Here is a 17,497-nt window from a genome sequence, read left to right as displayed (position 1 = left end):
CACCGGCGGAAGAGGCGGTAGACGCTGCCAGCAGCCTGGGGGGTGCTGCGATGGCCGATCCACCCGCTCCCACCCTGCCGCCCCCCCCCTCCCCCCCCGCGGAGGTCCCAGGCTGCGGCGGGGTCGCGGACGGGCGGAAAGAGGGGGAGCAGAGTCGGGGGCCGCTGGGGAAGCCCAGCGACAAAAGAGGGACAAAAGAAGGCAGGGAGCGGAAGAGCCAAAAGCCTACAGCACCCGGTATTCCCAGGCGGTCTCCCATCCAAGTACTAACCAGGCCCGACCCTGCTTAGCTTCCGAGATCAGACGAGATCGGGCGCGTTCAGGGTGGTATGGCCGTAGACGCTGGCGGTGGCCTTTGGCTGCCCCAAAAGGCGGCCCGCAGCCACGCCCGCCCGACTCCAGGCGTCACCGCGAGCCCTGCCGGCCGGCTGGGCCGCTCTTCCACGCTATGCCCTGGCACCGCCGGCCGCCGCGCTGCGCCACGCTGCGCCGCGCCTTCCGTCGGCCTCTCGGAGCCTCCCGTCGTCGCCGGCGGGGACGACAGGGTCTGCGCCGAGCGCTCGGGGTCCCGGGGCTTCCTCCGGGGCCTCCGCCTTGCCGCCGCCGCCGCCGCCGAGGGATACTTTGGGATCCGCCGCCGCCCCTCCGGCAAGGCCCCCTCGTGCCCCTGCCACTCAGAGCCGCCACGGCTGCCCAGGAACCCAGAGGCGGCCCAGCCCCGCGGGTTCTTTTTCTCCCAGCGCACCCACCACGCTCCCTGGTGCGGCTCAGGGGCCGGGGGGCGGGGCGGAGCCCTCGCTGTGTCCCGCGCTGGCGCTAGAGCCGGCAGCCTGACCCCGGGACCAGAGGGGCTGACGCACTCGCCCAAGGAGAGCAGAGGAGAGACGGGCGGAGAGACCGAAAGAAAGGGAGAGAAAGACAGAGAGTGACAGACGACAGCCAGAGCCGCAGAACGGGCGCCAGCTACAGGGGGCAGAACAGAAAGGGAGGGGGGGGGGTGGTGAGGCAGCTAGAGAGCCACAGCGATAGAGCCTTGGAGAGCCAGCGCTCTGCTCTGACGGACAGGGCCTCTTGGAGCAGGCCGGGGTGGGGTGGAGGCTGCTTGGGCTGGCTCAGGACGGGCTGGCAGGGCCGCCCACGCGGGAGGACCGACGGCGCCCTGACACGCGTTTTTTCTCTTGGCTCGGTTGGGTGCGTTGGCTGCGCCTCTGCTAGGGTCCTTCCTCTGTTGGCTCCTCGCCGTCCACTGGCTGCGGTGGGCCCCGCCATCTGCAGGGAGACAGGGCCCGAGGCCTGCGTCTCTCTCTCCTGCCCTCGAGACTGGGGCTTAGGCGGAGTTGGCGGCGATGGGGATGCGGGCGCACAGAAACCGCTTTCCTGGTGGCTGGCGAAGGCGCCGTCCTTTTCCCCGGCACAGCAGCCCATGAGGTCTGGAGCAGAGGCCTTGGCTTGCGTCTGTGGGACCCGCTGGCCCTGCCCGCCTCTGCCTCTACCTACCCCGGGCGGGCTCCGGTCTCGGACGGTTGCGGCGGCGCCGGGTGAGTGAATTGCGTTCACCGGGCGTCCCGGGAGCGGGAAGACACCCTGGACGGCAGGGACCCCGGGCCTGCGCCTTGGGGGGTCGGGTCCCGGCCCTCGGTGCCCAGGCTGGAGCCCAGCTCCTGATGGGCGGCGGCCAGGCCGAAGAGGAGGCGTGCTGCTGCCCGGCCGCTGCTGGTGCCGGGCTGCGGCGGGGTCGCAGGCGGGACGGAAAACCGGGCGCTTGAGAAGCACGGCGACCGCAAAAAGGCCAGGGGCAGGCAGCGAAGAGCCGAAAGCCCACGGCACCCGGTGTTCCCCAGGCGGTCTCCCGTCCAGGTACTAACCAGGCCCGACCCTGCTTTGCTTCCGAGATCTGACGAGATCGGGCGCGTCCAGGGCGGCATGGCCGTAGACGCCAGCAGCGGGCCCCTGGCTGCCCCACGAGGCCGGCGCAGCCACGGCCGCCCGACGCCAGGCCTCACTGCCACCGCCTGGCCGCGGGGCTCGGGTCGGAGACCCCCCCGAGCCGCTCGCCCGCTGCCGGGCTCGGCCGCTCTCCGGGTCTACCGCCCCAGCTCTGCCCCGACGCGGGGCTCCGCTTTCCTGCGGCCTCCCCACGCCTCCCGATTTCGCTTGTCTTCGTCGTCACGACGGCCGGGCTCCTGATCCCAACACAGGGGCCGAGGGACACCCAGAGGGCCCCGCCGACTCCAACAACGCCACCACCACCGCCGCCGCCGCCACCGCCACCGCCACCGCCACCACGACGAACACAACCCCACCCCTCCCCCACACACACACACACGAGCCCACTGGCACGAGCACCCACGCAGGCCCAGGCACAGGCACGTAGACACAGACAGCTCGAAGGAGAGCCAGCGAGCGAGGGAGGGAACGGTAGAAACGGACACACGCGGAGAGACAGCGATACGGAGAGAGACGGAGAGGACCAGGAGGATGGAGACAGAGACACACAGACAGACCCAAGGGTGGGCCAGAAAGAGCGCAAGGTGGAAGGGGAAGACAAGAAAGAGAGACGCTGAGGGAATCAGAGAGCCAGAGCGCTTGAGCCTTGGAGAGGGAGCACTCTGCCGTGGTGGACCCGGCTCCCTGGAGCAGGCCCGGTAGGGTGCAGGGAGCTTGGGCTGGCCCCGAACAGAGTGGCAGGGCCGCGCGGGTCCGGGAGGACCGACGGAGCCCTGGGACGTGTTTTGCCGCGGCTGGGTTGGTTGCTTGCTTTGGGGGGTGCGTCTCGTAGGGTCCTTCCTCTGTTGGCTTCTCCCCGTCCTCCTGGTGCGGTGGGCCACCCCGGCCCCCACCCCCACCCCCGCCCCCAGATATGTAGCGCGCACCCGTCGGTCTGGCGGGAGGCGTGGCGCCCAGCGTGCCCACGGGGCCCGGGGCCTGGACCTCTCCGGTGCGCTCGGGACTAGAGTTTACACGAAGTGGGTGGCCGCGGGAATCCAAGCGCACGGGGACGATTTTCCCGGCGGCTGGCCAAACGGAAGAAGGAACCCAGGCGTTCTGGAGCGGAGGTCTCGGCTGGCGTCTGTGGCACCCGCTGCCCCCTGGCCGCCCCGGGCTTGGGGCGGCGCCGCGTGGGTCACTTGAACTGCCCGGGCGTCCCGGGAGAAAGAAAGCACCCGACGGGGCAGGGAAGCGGCGCCTGCCTGCGGATTCGGAGGTGGGGGTCGGGTCCCGTCCCTCCCGGCACCGGCGGAAGAGGCGGTAGACGCTGCCAGCAGCCTGGGGGGTGCTGCGATGGCCGATCCACCCGCTCCCACCCTGCCGCCCCCCCCCTCCCCCCCCGCGGAGGTCCCAGGCTGCGGCGGGGTCGCGGACGGGCGGAAAGAGGGGGAGCAGAGTCGGGGGCCGCTGGGGAAGCCCAGCGACAAAAGAGGGACAAAAGAAGGCAGGGAGCGGAAGAGCCAAAAGCCTACAGCACCCGGTATTCCCAGGCGGTCTCCCATCCAAGTACTAACCAGGCCCGACCCTGCTTAGCTTCCGAGATCAGACGAGATCGGGCGCGTTCAGGGTGGTATGGCCGTAGACGCTGGCGGTGGCCTTTGGCTGCCCCAAAAGGCGGCCCGCAGCCACGCCCGCCCGACTCCAGGCGTCACCGCGAGCCCTGCCGGCCGGCTGGGCCGCTCTTCCACGCTATGCCCTGGCACCGCCGGCCGCCGCGCTGCGCCACGCTGCGCCGCGCCTTCCGTCGGCCTCTCGGAGCCTCCCGTCGTCGCCGGCGGGGACGACAGGGTCTGCGCCGAGCGCTCGGGGTCCCGGGGCTTCCTCCGGGGCCTCCGCCTTGCCGCCGCCGCCGCCGCCGAGGGATACTTTGGGATCCGCCGCCGCCCCTCCGGCAAGGCCCCCTCGTGCCCCTGCCACTCAGAGCCGCCACGGCTGCCCAGGAACCCAGAGGCGGCCCAGCCCCGCGGGTTCTTTTTCTCCCAGCGCACCCACCACGCTCCCTGGTGCGGCTCAGGGGCCGGGGGGCGGGGCGGAGCCCTCGCTGTGTCCCGCGCTGGCGCTAGAGCCGGCAGCCTGACCCCGGGACCAGAGGGGCTGACGCACTCGCCCAAGGAGAGCAGAGGAGAGACGGGCGGAGAGACCGAAAGAAAGGGAGAGAAAGACAGAGAGTGACAGACGACAGCCAGAGCCGCAGAACGGGCGCCAGCTACAGGGGGCAGAACAGAAAGGGAGGGGGGGGGGTGAGGCAGCTAGAGAGCCACAGCGATAGAGCCTTGGAGAGCCAGCGCTCTGCTCTGACGGACAGGGCCTCTTGGAGCAGGCCGGGGTGGGGTGGAGGCTGCTTGGGCTGGCTCAGGACGGGCTGGCAGGGCCGCCCACGCGGGAGGACCGACGGCGCCCTGACACGCGTTTTTTCTCTTGGCTCGGTTGGGTGCGTTGGCTGCGCCTCTGCTAGGGTCCTTCCTCTGTTGGCTCCTCGCCGTCCACTGGCTGCGGTGGGCCCCGCCATCTGCAGGGAGACAGGGCCCGAGGCCTGCGTCTCTCTCTCCTGCCCTCGAGACTGGGGCTTAGGCGGAGTTGGCGGCGATGGGGATGCGGGCGCACAGAAACCGCTTTCCTGGTGGCTGGCGAAGGCGCCGTCCTTTTCCCCGGCACAGCAGCCCATGAGGTCTGGAGCAGAGGCCTTGGCTTGCGTCTGTGGGACCCGCTGGCCCTGCCCGCCTCTGCCTCTACCTACCCCGGGCGGGCTCCGGTCTCGGACGGTTGCGGCGGCGCCGGGTGAGTGAATTGCGTTCACCGGGCGTCCCGGGAGCGGGAAGACACCCTGGACGGCAGGGACCCCGGGCCTGCGCCTTGGGGGGTCGGGTCCCGGCCCTCGGTGCCCAGGCTGGAGCCCAGCTCCTGATGGGCGGCGGCCAGGCCGAAGAGGAGGCGTGCTGCTGCCCGGCCGCTGCTGGTGCCGGGCTGCGGCGGGGTCGCAGGCGGGACGGAAAACCGGGCGCTTGAGAAGCACGGCGACCGCAAAAAGGCCAGGGGCAGGCAGCGAAGAGCCGAAAGCCCACGGCACCCGGTGTTCCCCAGGCGGTCTCCCGTCCAGGTACTAACCAGGCCCGACCCTGCTTTGCTTCCGAGATCTGACGAGATCGGGCGCGTCCAGGGCGGCATGGCCGTAGACGCCAGCAGCGGGCCCCTGGCTGCCCCACGAGGCCGGCGCAGCCACGGCCGCCCGACGCCAGGCCTCACTGCCACCGCCTGGCCGCGGGGCTCGGGTCGGAGACCCCCCCGAGCCGCTCGCCCGCTGCCGGGCTCGGCCGCTCTCCGGGTCTACCGCCCCAGCTCTGCCCCGACGCGGGGCTCCGCTTTCCTGCGGCCTCCCCACGCCTCCCGATTTCGCTTGTCTTCGTCGTCACGACGGCCGGGCTCCTGATCCCAACACAGGGGCCGAGGGACACCCAGAGGGCCCCGCCGACTCCAACAACGCCACCACCACCGCCGCCGCCGCCACCGCCACCGCCACCGCCACCACGACGAACACAACCCCACCCCTCCCACACACACACACACACGAGCCCACTGGCACGAGCACCCACGCAGGCCCAGGCACAGGCACGTAGACACAGACAGCTCGAAGGAGAGCCAGCGAGCGAGGGAGGGAACGGTAGAAACGGACACACGCGGAGAGACAGCGATACGGAGAGAGACGGAGAGGACCAGGAGGATGGAGACAGAGACACACAGACAGACCCAAGGGTGGGCCAGAAAGAGCGCAAGGTGGAAGGGGAAGACAAGAAAGAGAGACGCTGAGGGAATCAGAGAGCCAGAGCGCTTGAGCCTTGGAGAGGGAGCACTCTGCCGTGGTGGACCCGGCTCCCTGGAGCAGGCCCGGTAGGGTGCAGGGAGCTTGGGCTGGCCCCGAACAGAGTGGCAGGGCCGCGCGGGTCCGGGAGGACCGACGGAGCCCTGGGACGTGTTTTGCCGCGGCTGGGTTGGTTGCTTGCTTTGGGGGGTGCGTCTCGTAGGGTCCTTCCTCTGTTGGCTTCTCCCCGTCCTCCTGGTGCGGTGGGCCACCCCGGCCCCCACCCCCACCCCCGCCCCCAGATATGTAGCGCGCACCCGTCGGTCTGGCGGGAGGCGTGGCGCCCAGCGTGCCCACGGGGCCCGGGGCCTGGACCTCTCCGGTGCGCTCGGGACTAGAGTTTACACGAAGTGGGTGGCCGCGGGAATCCAAGCGCACGGGGACGATTTTCCCGGCGGCTGGCCAAACGGAAGAAGGAACCCAGGCGTTCTGGAGCGGAGGTCTCGGCTGGCGTCTGTGGCACCCGCTGCCCCCTGGCCGCCCCGGGCTTGGGGCGGCGCCGCGTGGGTCACTTGAACTGCCCGGGCGTCCCGGGAGAAAGAAAGCACCCGACGGGGCAGGGAAGCGGCGCCTGCCTGCGGATTCGGAGGTGGGGGTCGGGTCCCGTCCCTCCCGGCACCGGCGGAAGAGGCGGTAGACGCTGCCAGCAGCCTGGGGGGTGCTGCGATGGCCGATCCACCCGCTCCCACCCTGCCGCCCCCCCCCCCCCCCCGCGGAGGTCCCAGGCTGCGGCGGGGTCGCGGACGGGCGGAAAGAGGGGGAGCAGAGTCGGGGGCCGCTGGGGAAGCCCAGCGACAAAAGAGGGACAAAAGAAGGCAGGGAGCGGAAGAGCCAAAAGCCTACAGCACCCGGTATTCCCAGGCGGTCTCCCATCCAAGTACTAACCAGGCCCGACCCTGCTTAGCTTCCGAGATCAGACGAGATCGGGCGCGTTCAGGGTGGTATGGCCGTAGACGCTGGCGGTGGCCTTTGGCTGCCCCAAAAGGCGGCCCGCAGCCACGCCCGCCCGACTCCAGGCGTCACCGCGAGCCCTGCCGGCCGGCTGGGCCGCTCTTCCACGCTATGCCCTGGCACCGCCGGCCGCCGCGCTGCGCCACGCTGCGCCGCGCCTTCCGTCGGCCTCTCGGAGCCTCCCGTCGTCGCCGGCGGGGACGACAGGGTCTGCGCCGAGCGCTCGGGGTCCCGGGGCTTCCTCCGGGGCCTCCGCCTTGCCGCCGCCGCCGCCGCCGAGGGATACTTTGGGATCCGCCGCCGCCCCTCCGGCAAGGCCCCCTCGTGCCCCTGCCACTCAGAGCCGCCACGGCTGCCCAGGAACCCAGAGGCGGCCCAGCCCCGCGGGTTCTTTTTCTCCCAGCGCACCCACCACGCTCCCTGGTGCGGCTCAGGGGCCGGGGGGCGGGGCGGAGCCCTCGCTGTGTCCCGCGCTGGCGCTAGAGCCGGCAGCCTGACCCCGGGACCAGAGGGGCTGACGCACTCGCCCAAGGAGAGCAGAGGAGAGACGGGCGGAGAGACCGAAAGAAAGGGAGAGAAAGACAGAGAGTGACAGACGACAGCCAGAGCCGCAGAACGGGCGCCAGCTACAGGGGGCAGAACAGAAAGGGAGGGGGGGGGGGTGAGGCAGCTAGAGAGCCACAGCGATAGAGCCTTGGAGAGCCAGCGCTCTGCTCTGACGGACAGGGCCTCTTGGAGCAGGCCGGGGTGGGGTGGAGGCTGCTTGGGCTGGCTCAGGACGGGCTGGCAGGGCCGCCCACGCGGGAGGACCGACGGCGCCCTGACACGCGTTTTTTCTCTTGGCTCGGTTGGGTGCGTTGGCTGCGCCTCTGCTAGGGTCCTTCCTCTGTTGGCTCCTCGCCGTCCACTGGCTGCGGTGGGCCCCGCCATCTGCAGGGAGACAGGGCCCGAGGCCTGCGTCTCTCTCTCCTGCCCTCGAGACTGGGGCTTAGGCGGAGTTGGCGGCGATGGGGATGCGGGCGCACAGAAACCGCTTTCCTGGTGGCTGGCGAAGGCGCCGTCCTTTTCCCCGGCACAGCAGCCCATGAGGTCTGGAGCAGAGGCCTTGGCTTGCGTCTGTGGGACCCGCTGGCCCTGCCCGCCTCTGCCTCTACCTACCCCGGGCGGGCTCCGGTCTCGGACGGTTGCGGCGGCGCCGGGTGAGTGAATTGCGTTCACCGGGCGTCCCGGGAGCGGGAAGACACCCTGGACGGCAGGGACCCCGGGCCTGCGCCTTGGGGGGTCGGGTCCCGGCCCTCGGTGCCCAGGCTGGAGCCCAGCTCCTGATGGGCGGCGGCCAGGCCGAAGAGGAGGCGTGCTGCTGCCCGGCCGCTGCTGGTGCCGGGCTGCGGCGGGGTCGCAGGCGGGACGGAAAACCGGGCGCTTGAGAAGCACGGCGACCGCAAAAAGGCCAGGGGCAGGCAGCGAAGAGCCGAAAGCCCACGGCACCCGGTGTTCCCCAGGCGGTCTCCCGTCCAGGTACTAACCAGGCCCGACCCTGCTTTGCTTCCGAGATCTGACGAGATCGGGCGCGTCCAGGGCGGCATGGCCGTAGACGCCAGCAGCGGGCCCCTGGCTGCCCCACGAGGCCGGCGCAGCCACGGCCGCCCGACGCCAGGCCTCACTGCCACCGCCTGGCCGCGGGGCTCGGGTCGGAGACCCCCCCGAGCCGCTCGCCCGCTGCCGGGCTCGGCCGCTCTCCGGGTCTACCGCCCCAGCTCTGCCCCGACGCGGGGCTCCGCTTTCCTGCGGCCTCCCCACGCCTCCCGATTTCGCTTGTCTTCGTCGTCACGACGGCCGGGCTCCTGATCCCAACACAGGGGCCGAGGGACACCCAGAGGGCCCCGCCGACTCCAACAACGCCACCACCACCGCCGCCGCCGCCACCGCCACCGCCACCGCCACCACGACGAACACAACCCCACCCCTCCCACACACACACACACACGAGCCCACTGGCACGAGCACCCACGCAGGCCCAGGCACAGGCACGTAGACACAGACAGCTCGAAGGAGAGCCAGCGAGCGAGGGAGGGAACGGTAGAAACGGACACACGCGGAGAGACAGCGATACGGAGAGAGACGGAGAGGACCAGGAGGATGGAGACAGAGACACACAGACAGACCCAAGGGTGGGCCAGAAAGAGCGCAAGGTGGAAGGGGAAGACAAGAAAGAGAGACGCTGAGGGAATCAGAGAGCCAGAGCGCTTGAGCCTTGGAGAGGGAGCACTCTGCCGTGGTGGACCCGGCTCCCTGGAGCAGGCCCGGTAGGGTGCAGGGAGCTTGGGCTGGCCCCGAACAGAGTGGCAGGGCCGCGCGGGTCCGGGAGGACCGACGGAGCCCTGGGACGTGTTTTGCCGCGGCTGGGTTGGTTGCTTGCTTTGGGGGGTGCGTCTCGTAGGGTCCTTCCTCTGTTGGCTTCTCCCCGTCCTCCTGGTGCGGTGGGCCACCCCGGCCCCCACCCCCACCCCCGCCCCCAGATATGTAGCGCGCACCCGTCGGTCTGGCGGGAGGCGTGGCGCCCAGCGTGCCCACGGGGCCCGGGGCCTGGACCTCTCCGGTGCGCTCGGGACTAGAGTTTACACGAAGTGGGTGGCCGCGGGAATCCAAGCGCACGGGGACGATTTTCCCGGCGGCTGGCCAAACGGAAGAAGGAACCCAGGCGTTCTGGAGCGGAGGTCTCGGCTGGCGTCTGTGGCACCCGCTGCCCCCTGGCCGCCCCGGGCTTGGGGCGGCGCCGCGTGGGTCACTTGAACTGCCCGGGCGTCCCGGGAGAAAGAAAGCACCCGACGGGGCAGGGAAGCGGCGCCTGCCTGCGGATTCGGAGGTGGGGGTCGGGTCCCGTCCCTCCCGGCACCGGCGGAAGAGGCGGTAGACGCTGCCAGCAGCCTGGGGGGTGCTGCGATGGCCGATCCACCCGCTCCCACCCTGCCGCCCCCCCCCTCCCCCCCCGCGGAGGTCCCAGGCTGCGGCGGGGTCGCGGACGGGCGGAAAGAGGGGGAGCAGAGTCGGGGGCCGCTGGGGAAGCCCAGCGACAAAAGAGGGACAAAAGAAGGCAGGGAGCGGAAGAGCCAAAAGCCTACAGCACCCGGTATTCCCAGGCGGTCTCCCATCCAAGTACTAACCAGGCCCGACCCTGCTTAGCTTCCGAGATCAGACGAGATCGGGCGCGTTCAGGGTGGTATGGCCGTAGACGCTGGCGGTGGCCTTTGGCTGCCCCAAAAGGCGGCCCGCAGCCACGCCCGCCCGACTCCAGGCGTCACCGCGAGCCCTGCCGGCCGGCTGGGCCGCTCTTCCACGCTATGCCCTGGCACCGCCGGCCGCCGCGCTGCGCCACGCTGCGCCGCGCCTTCCGTCGGCCTCTCGGAGCCTCCCGTCGTCGCCGGCGGGGACGACAGGGTCTGCGCCGAGCGCTCGGGGTCCCGGGGCTTCCTCCGGGGCCTCCGCCTTGCCGCCGCCGCCGCCGCCGAGGGATACTTTGGGATCCGCCGCCGCCCCTCCGGCAAGGCCCCCTCGTGCCCCTGCCACTCAGAGCCGCCACGGCTGCCCAGGAACCCAGAGGCGGCCCAGCCCCGCGGGTTCTTTTTCTCCCAGCGCACCCACCACGCTCCCTGGTGCGGCTCAGGGGCCGGGGGGCGGGGCGGAGCCCTCGCTGTGTCCCGCGCTGGCGCTAGAGCCGGCAGCCTGACCCCGGGACCAGAGGGGCTGACGCACTCGCCCAAGGAGAGCAGAGGAGAGACGGGCGGAGAGACCGAAAGAAAGGGAGAGAAAGACAGAGAGTGACAGACGACAGCCAGAGCCGCAGAACGGGCGCCAGCTACAGGGGGCAGAACAGAAAGGGAGGGGGGGGGGTGAGGCAGCTAGAGAGCCACAGCGATAGAGCCTTGGAGAGCCAGCGCTCTGCTCTGACGGACAGGGCCTCTTGGAGCAGGCCGGGGTGGGGTGGAGGCTGCTTGGGCTGGCTCAGGACGGGCTGGCAGGGCCGCCCACGCGGGAGGACCGACGGCGCCCTGACACGCGTTTTTTCTCTTGGCTCGGTTGGGTGCGTTGGCTGCGCCTCTGCTAGGGTCCTTCCTCTGTTGGCTCCTCGCCGTCCACTGGCTGCGGTGGGCCCCGCCATCTGCAGGGAGACAGGGCCCGAGGCCTGCGTCTCTCTCTCCTGCCCTCGAGACTGGGGCTTAGGCGGAGTTGGCGGCGATGGGGATGCGGGCGCACAGAAACCGCTTTCCTGGTGGCTGGCGAAGGCGCCGTCCTTTTCCCCGGCACAGCAGCCCATGAGGTCTGGAGCAGAGGCCTTGGCTTGCGTCTGTGGGACCCGCTGGCCCTGCCCGCCTCTGCCTCTACCTACCCCGGGCGGGCTCCGGTCTCGGACGGTTGCGGCGGCGCCGGGTGAGTGAATTGCGTTCACCGGGCGTCCCGGGAGCGGGAAGACACCCTGGACGGCAGGGACCCCGGGCCTGCGCCTTGGGGGGTCGGGTCCCGGCCCTCGGTGCCCAGGCTGGAGCCCAGCTCCTGATGGGCGGCGGCCAGGCCGAAGAGGAGGCGTGCTGCTGCCCGGCCGCTGCTGGTGCCGGGCTGCGGCGGGGTCGCAGGCGGGACGGAAAACCGGGCGCTTGAGAAGCACGGCGACCGCAAAAAGGCCAGGGGCAGGCAGCGAAGAGCCGAAAGCCCACGGCACCCGGTGTTCCCCAGGCGGTCTCCCGTCCAGGTACTAACCAGGCCCGACCCTGCTTTGCTTCCGAGATCTGACGAGATCGGGCGCGTCCAGGGCGGCATGGCCGTAGACGCCAGCAGCGGGCCCCTGGCTGCCCCACGAGGCCGGCGCAGCCACGGCCGCCCGACGCCAGGCCTCACTGCCACCGCCTGGCCGCGGGGCTCGGGTCGGAGACCCCCCCGAGCCGCTCGCCCGCTGCCGGGCTCGGCCGCTCTCCGGGTCTACCGCCCCAGCTCTGCCCCGACGCGGGGCTCCGCTTTCCTGCGGCCTCCCCACGCCTCCCGATTTCGCTTGTCTTCGTCGTCACGACGGCCGGGCTCCTGATCCCAACACAGGGGCCGAGGGACACCCAGAGGGCCCCGCCGACTCCAACAACGCCACCACCACCGCCGCCGCCGCCACCGCCACCGCCACCGCCACCGCCACCGCCACCACGACGAACACAACCCCACCCCTCCCACACACACACACACACGAGCCCAGTGGCACGAGCACCCACGCAGGCCCAGGCACAGGCACGTAGACACAGACAGCTCGAAGGAGAGCCAGCGAGCGAGGGAGGGAACGGTAGAAACGGACACACGCGGAGAGACAGCGATACGGAGAGAGACGGAGAGGACCAGGAGGATGGAGACAGAGACACACAGACAGACCCAAGGGTGGGCCAGAAAGAGCGCAAGGTGGAAGGGGAAGACAAGAAAGAGAGACGCTGAGGGAATCAGAGAGCCAGAGCGCTTGAGCCTTGGAGAGGGAGCACTCTGCCGTGGTGGACCCGGCTCCCTGGAGCAGGCCCGGTAGGGTGCAGGGAGCTTGGGCTGGCCCCGAACAGAGTGGCAGGGCCGCGCGGGTCCGGGAGGACCGACGGAGCCCTGGGACGTGTTTTGCCGCGGCTGGGTTGGTTGCTTGCTTTGGGGGGTGCGTCTCGTAGGGTCCTTCCTCTGTTGGCTTCTCCCCGTCCTCCTGGTGCGGTGGGCCACCCCGGCCCCCACCCCCACCCCCGCCCCCAGATATGTAGCGCGCACCCGTCGGTCTGGCGGGAGGCGTGGCGCCCAGCGTGCCCACGGGGCCCGGGGCCTGGACCTCTCCGGTGCGCTCGGGACTAGAGTTTACACGAAGTGGGTGGCCGCGGGAATCCAAGCGCACGGGGACGATTTTCCCGGCGGCTGGCCAAACGGAAGAAGGAACCCAGGCGTTCTGGAGCGGAGGTCTCGGCTGGCGTCTGTGGCACCCGCTGCCCCCTGGCCGCCCCGGGCTTGGGGCGGCGCCGCGTGGGTCACTTGAACTGCCCGGGCGTCCCGGGAGAAAGAAAGCACCCGACGGGGCAGGGAAGCGGCGCCTGCCTGCGGATTCGGAGGTGGGGGTCGGGTCCCGTCCCTCCCGGCACCGGCGGAAGAGGCGGTAGACGCTGCCAGCAGCCTGGGGGGTGCTGCGATGGCCGATCCACCCGCTCCCACCCTGCCGCCCCCCCCCTCCCCCCCCGCGGAGGTCCCAGGCTGCGGCGGGGTCGCGGACGGGCGGAAAGAGGGGGAGCAGAGTCGGGGGCCGCTGGGGAAGCCCAGCGACAAAAGAGGGACAAAAGAAGGCAGGGAGCGGAAGAGCCAAAAGCCTACAGCACCCGGTATTCCCAGGCGGTCTCCCATCCAAGTACTAACCAGGCCCGACCCTGCTTAGCTTCCGAGATCAGACGAGATCGGGCGCGTTCAGGGTGGTATGGCCGTAGACGCTGGCGGTGGCCTTTGGCTGCCCCAAAAGGCGGCCCGCAGCCACGCCCGCCCGACTCCAGGCGTCACCGCGAGCCCTGCCGGCCGGCTGGGCCGCTCTTCCACGCTATGCCCTGGCACCGCCGGCCGCCGCGCTGCGCCACGCTGCGCCGCGCCTTCCGTCGGCCTCTCGGAGCCTCCCGTCGTCGCCGGCGGGGACGACAGGGTCTGCGCCGAGCGCTCGGGGTCCCGGGGCTTCCTCCGGGGCCTCCGCCTTGCCGCCGCCGCCGCCGCCGAGGGATACTTTGGGATCCGCCGCCGCCCCTCCGGCAAGGCCCCCTCGTGTCCCTGCCACTCAGAGCCGCCACGGCTGCCCAGGAACCCAGAGGCGGCCCAGCCCCGCGGGTTCTTTTTCTCCCAGCGCACCCACCACGCTCCCTGGTGCGGCTCAGGGGCCGGGGGGCGGGGCGGAGCCCTCGCTGTGTCCCGCGCTGGCGCTAGAGCCGGCAGCCTGACCCCGGGACCAGAGGGGCTGACGCACTCGCCCAAGGAGAGCAGAGGAGAGACGGGCGGAGAGACCGAAAGAAAGGGAGAGAAAGACAGAGAGTGACAGACGACAGCCAGAGCCGCAGAACGGGCGCCAGCTACAGGGGGCAGAACAGAAAGGGAGGGGGGGGGGGTGAGGCAGCTAGAGAGCCACAGCGATAGAGCCTTGGAGAGCCAGCGCTCTGCTCTGACGGACAGGGCCTCTTGGAGCAGGCCGGGGTGGGGTGGAGGCTGCTTGGGCTGGCTCAGGACGGGCTGGCAGGGCCGCCCACGCGGGAGGACCGACGGCGCCCTGACACGCGTTTTTTCTCTTGGCTCGGTTGGGTGCGTTGGCTGCGCCTCTGCTAGGGTCCTTCCTCTGTTGGCTCCTCGCCGTCCACTGGCTGCGGTGGGCCCCGCCATCTGCAGGGAGACAGGGCCCGAGGCCTGCGTCTCTCTCTCCTGCCCTCGAGACTGGGGCTTAGGCGGAGTTGGCGGCGATGGGGATGCGGGCGCACAGAAACCGCTTTCCTGGTGGCTGGCGAAGGCGCCGTCCTTTTCCCCGGCACAGCAGCCCATGAGGTCTGGAGCAGAGGCCTTGGCTTGCGTCTGTGGGACCCGCTGGCCCTGCCCGCCTCTGCCTCTACCTACCCCGGGCGGGCTCCGGTCTCGGACGGTTGCGGCGGCGCCGGGTGAGTGAATTGCGTTCACCGGGCGTCCCGGGAGCGGGAAGACACCCTGGACGGCAGGGACCCCGGGCCTGCGCCTTGGGGGGTCGGGTCCCGGCCCTCGGTGCCCAGGCTGGAGCCCAGCTCCTGATGGGCGGCGGCCAGGCCGAAGAGGAGGCGTGCTGCTGCCCGGCCGCTGCTGGTGCCGGGCTGCGGCGGGGTCGCAGGCGGGACGGAAAACCGGGCGCTTGAGAAGCACGGCGACCGCAAAAAGGCCAGGGGCAGGCAGCGAAGAGCCGAAAGCCCACGGCACCCGGTGTTCCCCAGGCGGTCTCCCGTCCAGGTACTAACCAGGCCCGACCCTGCTTTGCTTCCGAGATCTGACGAGATCGGGCGCGTCCAGGGCGGCATGGCCGTAGACGCCAGCAGCGGGCCCCTGGCTGCCCCACGAGGCCGGCGCAGCCACGGCCGCCCGACGCCAGGCCTCACTGCCACCGCCTGGCCGCGGGGCTCGGGTCGGAGACCCCCCCGAGCCGCTCGCCCGCTGCCGGGCTCGGCCGCTCTCCGGGTCTACCGCCCCAGCTCTGCCCCGACGCGGGGCTCCGCTTTCCTGCGGCCTCCCCACGCCTCCCGATTTCGCTTGTCTTCGTCGTCACGACGGCCGGGCTCCTGATCCCAACACAGGGGCCGAGGGACACCCAGAGGGCCCCGCCGACTCCAACAACGCCACCACCACCGCCGCCGCCGCCACCGCCACCGCCACCGCCACCACGACGAACACAACCCCACCCCTCCCACACACACACACACACGAGCCCACTGGCACGAGCACCCACGCAGGCCCAGGCACAGGCACGTAGACACAGACAGCTCGAAGGAGAGCCAGCGAGCGAGGGAGGGAACGGTAGAAACGGACACACGCGGAGAGACAGCGATACGGAGAGAGACGGAGAGGACCAGGAGGATGGAGACAGAGACACACAGACAGACCCAAGGGTGGGCCAGAAAGAGCGCAAGGTGGAAGGGGAAGACAAGAAAGAGAGACGCTGAGGGAATCAGAGAGCCAGAGCGCTTGAGCCTTGGAGAGGGAGCACTCTGCCGTGGTGGACCCGGCTCCCTGGAGCAGGCCCGGTAGGGTGCAGGGAGCTTGGGCTGGCCCCGAACAGAGTGGCAGGGCCGCGCGGGTCCGGGAGGACCGACGGAGCCCTGGGACGTGTTTTGCCGCGGCTGGGTTGGTTGCTTGCTTTGGGGGGTGCGTCTCGTAGGGTCCTTCCTCTGTTGGCTTCTCCCCGTCCTCCTGGTGCGGTGGGCCACCCCGGCCCCCACCCCCACCCCCGCCCCCAGATATGTAGCGCGCACCCGTCGGTCTGGCGGGAGGCGTGGCGCCCAGCGTGCCCACGGGGCCCGGGGCCTGGACCTCTCCGGTGCGCTCGGGACTAGAGTTTACACGAAGTGGGTGGCCGCGGGAATCCAAGCGCACGGGGACGATTTTCCCGGCGGCTGGCCAAACGGAAGAAGGAACCCAGGCGTTCTGGAGCGGAGGTCTCGGCTGGCGTCTGTGGCACCCGCTGCCCCCTGGCCGCCCCGGGCTTGGGGCGGCGCCGCGTGGGTCACTTGAACTGCCCGGGCGTCCCGGGAGAAAGAAAGCACCCGACGGGGCAGGGAAGCGGCGCCTGCCTGCGGATTCGGAGGTGGGGGTCGGGTCCCGTCCCTCCCGGCACCGGCGGAAGAGGCGGTAGACGCTGCCAGCAGCCTGGGGGGTGCTGCGATGGCCGATCCACCCGCTCCCACCCTGCCGCCCCCCCCCTCCCCCCCCGCGGAGGTCCCAGGCTGCGGCGGGGTCGCGGACGGGCGGAAAGAGGGGGAGCAGAGTCGGGGGCCGCTGGGGAAGCCCAGCGACAAAAGAGGGACAAAAGAAGGCAGGGAGCGGAAGAGCCAAAAGCCTACAGCACCCGGTATTCCCAGGCGGTCTCCCATCCAAGTACTAACCAGGCCCGACCCTGCTTAGCTTCCGAGATCAGACGAGATCGGGCGCGTTCAGGGTGGTATGGCCGTAGACGCTGGCGGTGGCCTTTGGCTGCCCCAAAAGGCGGCCCGCAGCCACGCCCGCCCGACTCCAGGCGTCACCGCGAGCCCTGCCGGCCGGCTGGGCCGCTCTTCCACGCTATGCCCTGGCACCGCCGGCCGCCGCGCTGCGCCACGCTGCGCCGCGCCTTCCGTCGGCCTCTCGGAGCCTCCCGTCGTCGCCGGCGGGGACGACAGGGTCTGCGCCGAGCGCTCGGGGTCCCGGGGCTTCCTCCGGGGCCTCCGCCTTGCCGCCGCCGCCGCCGCCGAGGGATACTTTGGGATCCGCCGCCGCCCCTCCGGCAAGGCCCCCTCGTGCCCCTGCCACTCAGAGCCGCCACGGCTGCCCAGGAACCCAGAGGCGGCCCAGCCCCGCGGGTTCTTTTTCTCCCAGCGCACCCACCACGCTCCCTGGTGCGGCTCAGGGGCCGGGGGGCGGGGCGGAGCCCTCGCTGTGTCCCGCGCTGGCGCTAGAGCCGGCAGCCTGACCCCGGGACCAGAGGGGCTGACGCACTCGCCCAAGGAGAGCAGAGGAGAGACGGGCGGAGAGACCGAAAGAAAGGGAGAGAAAGACAGAGAGTGACAGACGACAGCCAGAGCCGCAGAACGGGCGCCAGCTACAGGGGGCAGAACAGAAAGGGAGGGGGGGGGGTGAGGCAGCTAGAGAGCCACAGCGATAGAGCCTTGGAGAGCCAGCGCTCTGCTCTGACGGACAGGGCCTCTTGGAGCAGGCCGGGGTGGGGTGGAGGCTGCTTGGGCTGGCTCAGGACGGGCTGGCAGGGCCGCCCACGCGGGAGGACCGACGGCGCCCTGACACGCGTTTTTTCTCTTGGCTCGGTTGGGTGCGTTGGCTGCGCCTCTGCTAGGGTCCTTCCTCTGTTGGCTCCTCGCCGTCCACTGGCTGCGGTGGGCCCCGCCATCTGCAGGGAGACAGGGCCCGAGGCCTGCGTCTCTCTCTCCTGCCCTCGAGACTGGGGCTTAGGCGGAGTTG

General features: G+C 71.1%; 11 non-coding genes across 11 annotated transcripts; all 11 read right to left on the bottom strand.

Annotated features, from left to right (window-relative positions):
* Positions 1 to 222: 222 nt before the first annotated feature.
* Positions 223 to 341, bottom strand: LOC141581328 (5S ribosomal RNA). Its single transcript, XR_012513922.1, has one exon. It is a non-coding gene; the product is annotated as a 5S ribosomal RNA (ribosomal RNA).
* A 1,474-nt stretch (positions 342 to 1,815) lies between these two features.
* LOC141581297 (5S ribosomal RNA) lies at positions 1,816 to 1,935 on the bottom strand. The gene has a single exon (XR_012513890.1). It is a non-coding gene; the product is annotated as a 5S ribosomal RNA (ribosomal RNA).
* A 1,519-nt stretch (positions 1,936 to 3,454) lies between these two features.
* Positions 3,455 to 3,573, bottom strand: LOC141581318 (5S ribosomal RNA). The gene has a single exon (XR_012513912.1). It is a non-coding gene; the product is annotated as a 5S ribosomal RNA (ribosomal RNA).
* Positions 3,574 to 5,044: 1,471 nt separating this feature from the next.
* LOC141581295 (5S ribosomal RNA) lies at positions 5,045 to 5,164 on the bottom strand. Its single transcript, XR_012513888.1, has one exon. It is a non-coding gene; the product is annotated as a 5S ribosomal RNA (ribosomal RNA).
* A 1,517-nt stretch (positions 5,165 to 6,681) lies between these two features.
* LOC141581307 (5S ribosomal RNA) lies at positions 6,682 to 6,800 on the bottom strand. Its single transcript, XR_012513901.1, has one exon. It is a non-coding gene; the product is annotated as a 5S ribosomal RNA (ribosomal RNA).
* A 1,472-nt stretch (positions 6,801 to 8,272) lies between these two features.
* On the bottom strand, positions 8,273 to 8,392 carry LOC141581294 (5S ribosomal RNA). The gene has a single exon (XR_012513887.1). It is a non-coding gene; the product is annotated as a 5S ribosomal RNA (ribosomal RNA).
* A 1,519-nt stretch (positions 8,393 to 9,911) lies between these two features.
* Positions 9,912 to 10,030, bottom strand: LOC141581296 (5S ribosomal RNA). The gene has a single exon (XR_012513889.1). It is a non-coding gene; the product is annotated as a 5S ribosomal RNA (ribosomal RNA).
* Positions 10,031 to 11,501: 1,471 nt separating this feature from the next.
* LOC141581293 (5S ribosomal RNA) lies at positions 11,502 to 11,621 on the bottom strand. The gene has a single exon (XR_012513886.1). It is a non-coding gene; the product is annotated as a 5S ribosomal RNA (ribosomal RNA).
* Positions 11,622 to 13,152: 1,531 nt separating this feature from the next.
* On the bottom strand, positions 13,153 to 13,271 carry LOC141581381 (5S ribosomal RNA). The gene has a single exon (XR_012513973.1). It is a non-coding gene; the product is annotated as a 5S ribosomal RNA (ribosomal RNA).
* Positions 13,272 to 14,743: 1,472 nt separating this feature from the next.
* On the bottom strand, positions 14,744 to 14,863 carry LOC120362087 (5S ribosomal RNA). Its single transcript, XR_005578088.1, has one exon. It is a non-coding gene; the product is annotated as a 5S ribosomal RNA (ribosomal RNA).
* A 1,519-nt stretch (positions 14,864 to 16,382) lies between these two features.
* On the bottom strand, positions 16,383 to 16,501 carry LOC120362104 (5S ribosomal RNA). Its single transcript, XR_005578101.1, has one exon. It is a non-coding gene; the product is annotated as a 5S ribosomal RNA (ribosomal RNA).
* Between the last annotated feature and the right edge of the window lie 996 nt (positions 16,502 to 17,497).

Source organism: Saimiri boliviensis, chromosome 14 (genome assembly GCF_048565385.1).
Source record: "Saimiri boliviensis isolate mSaiBol1 chromosome 14, mSaiBol1.pri, whole genome shotgun sequence".
Lineage (NCBI taxonomy): Eukaryota > Metazoa > Chordata > Mammalia > Primates > Cebidae > Saimiri > Saimiri boliviensis.
This window is presented reverse-complemented; position numbering and strand designations above follow the sequence as displayed.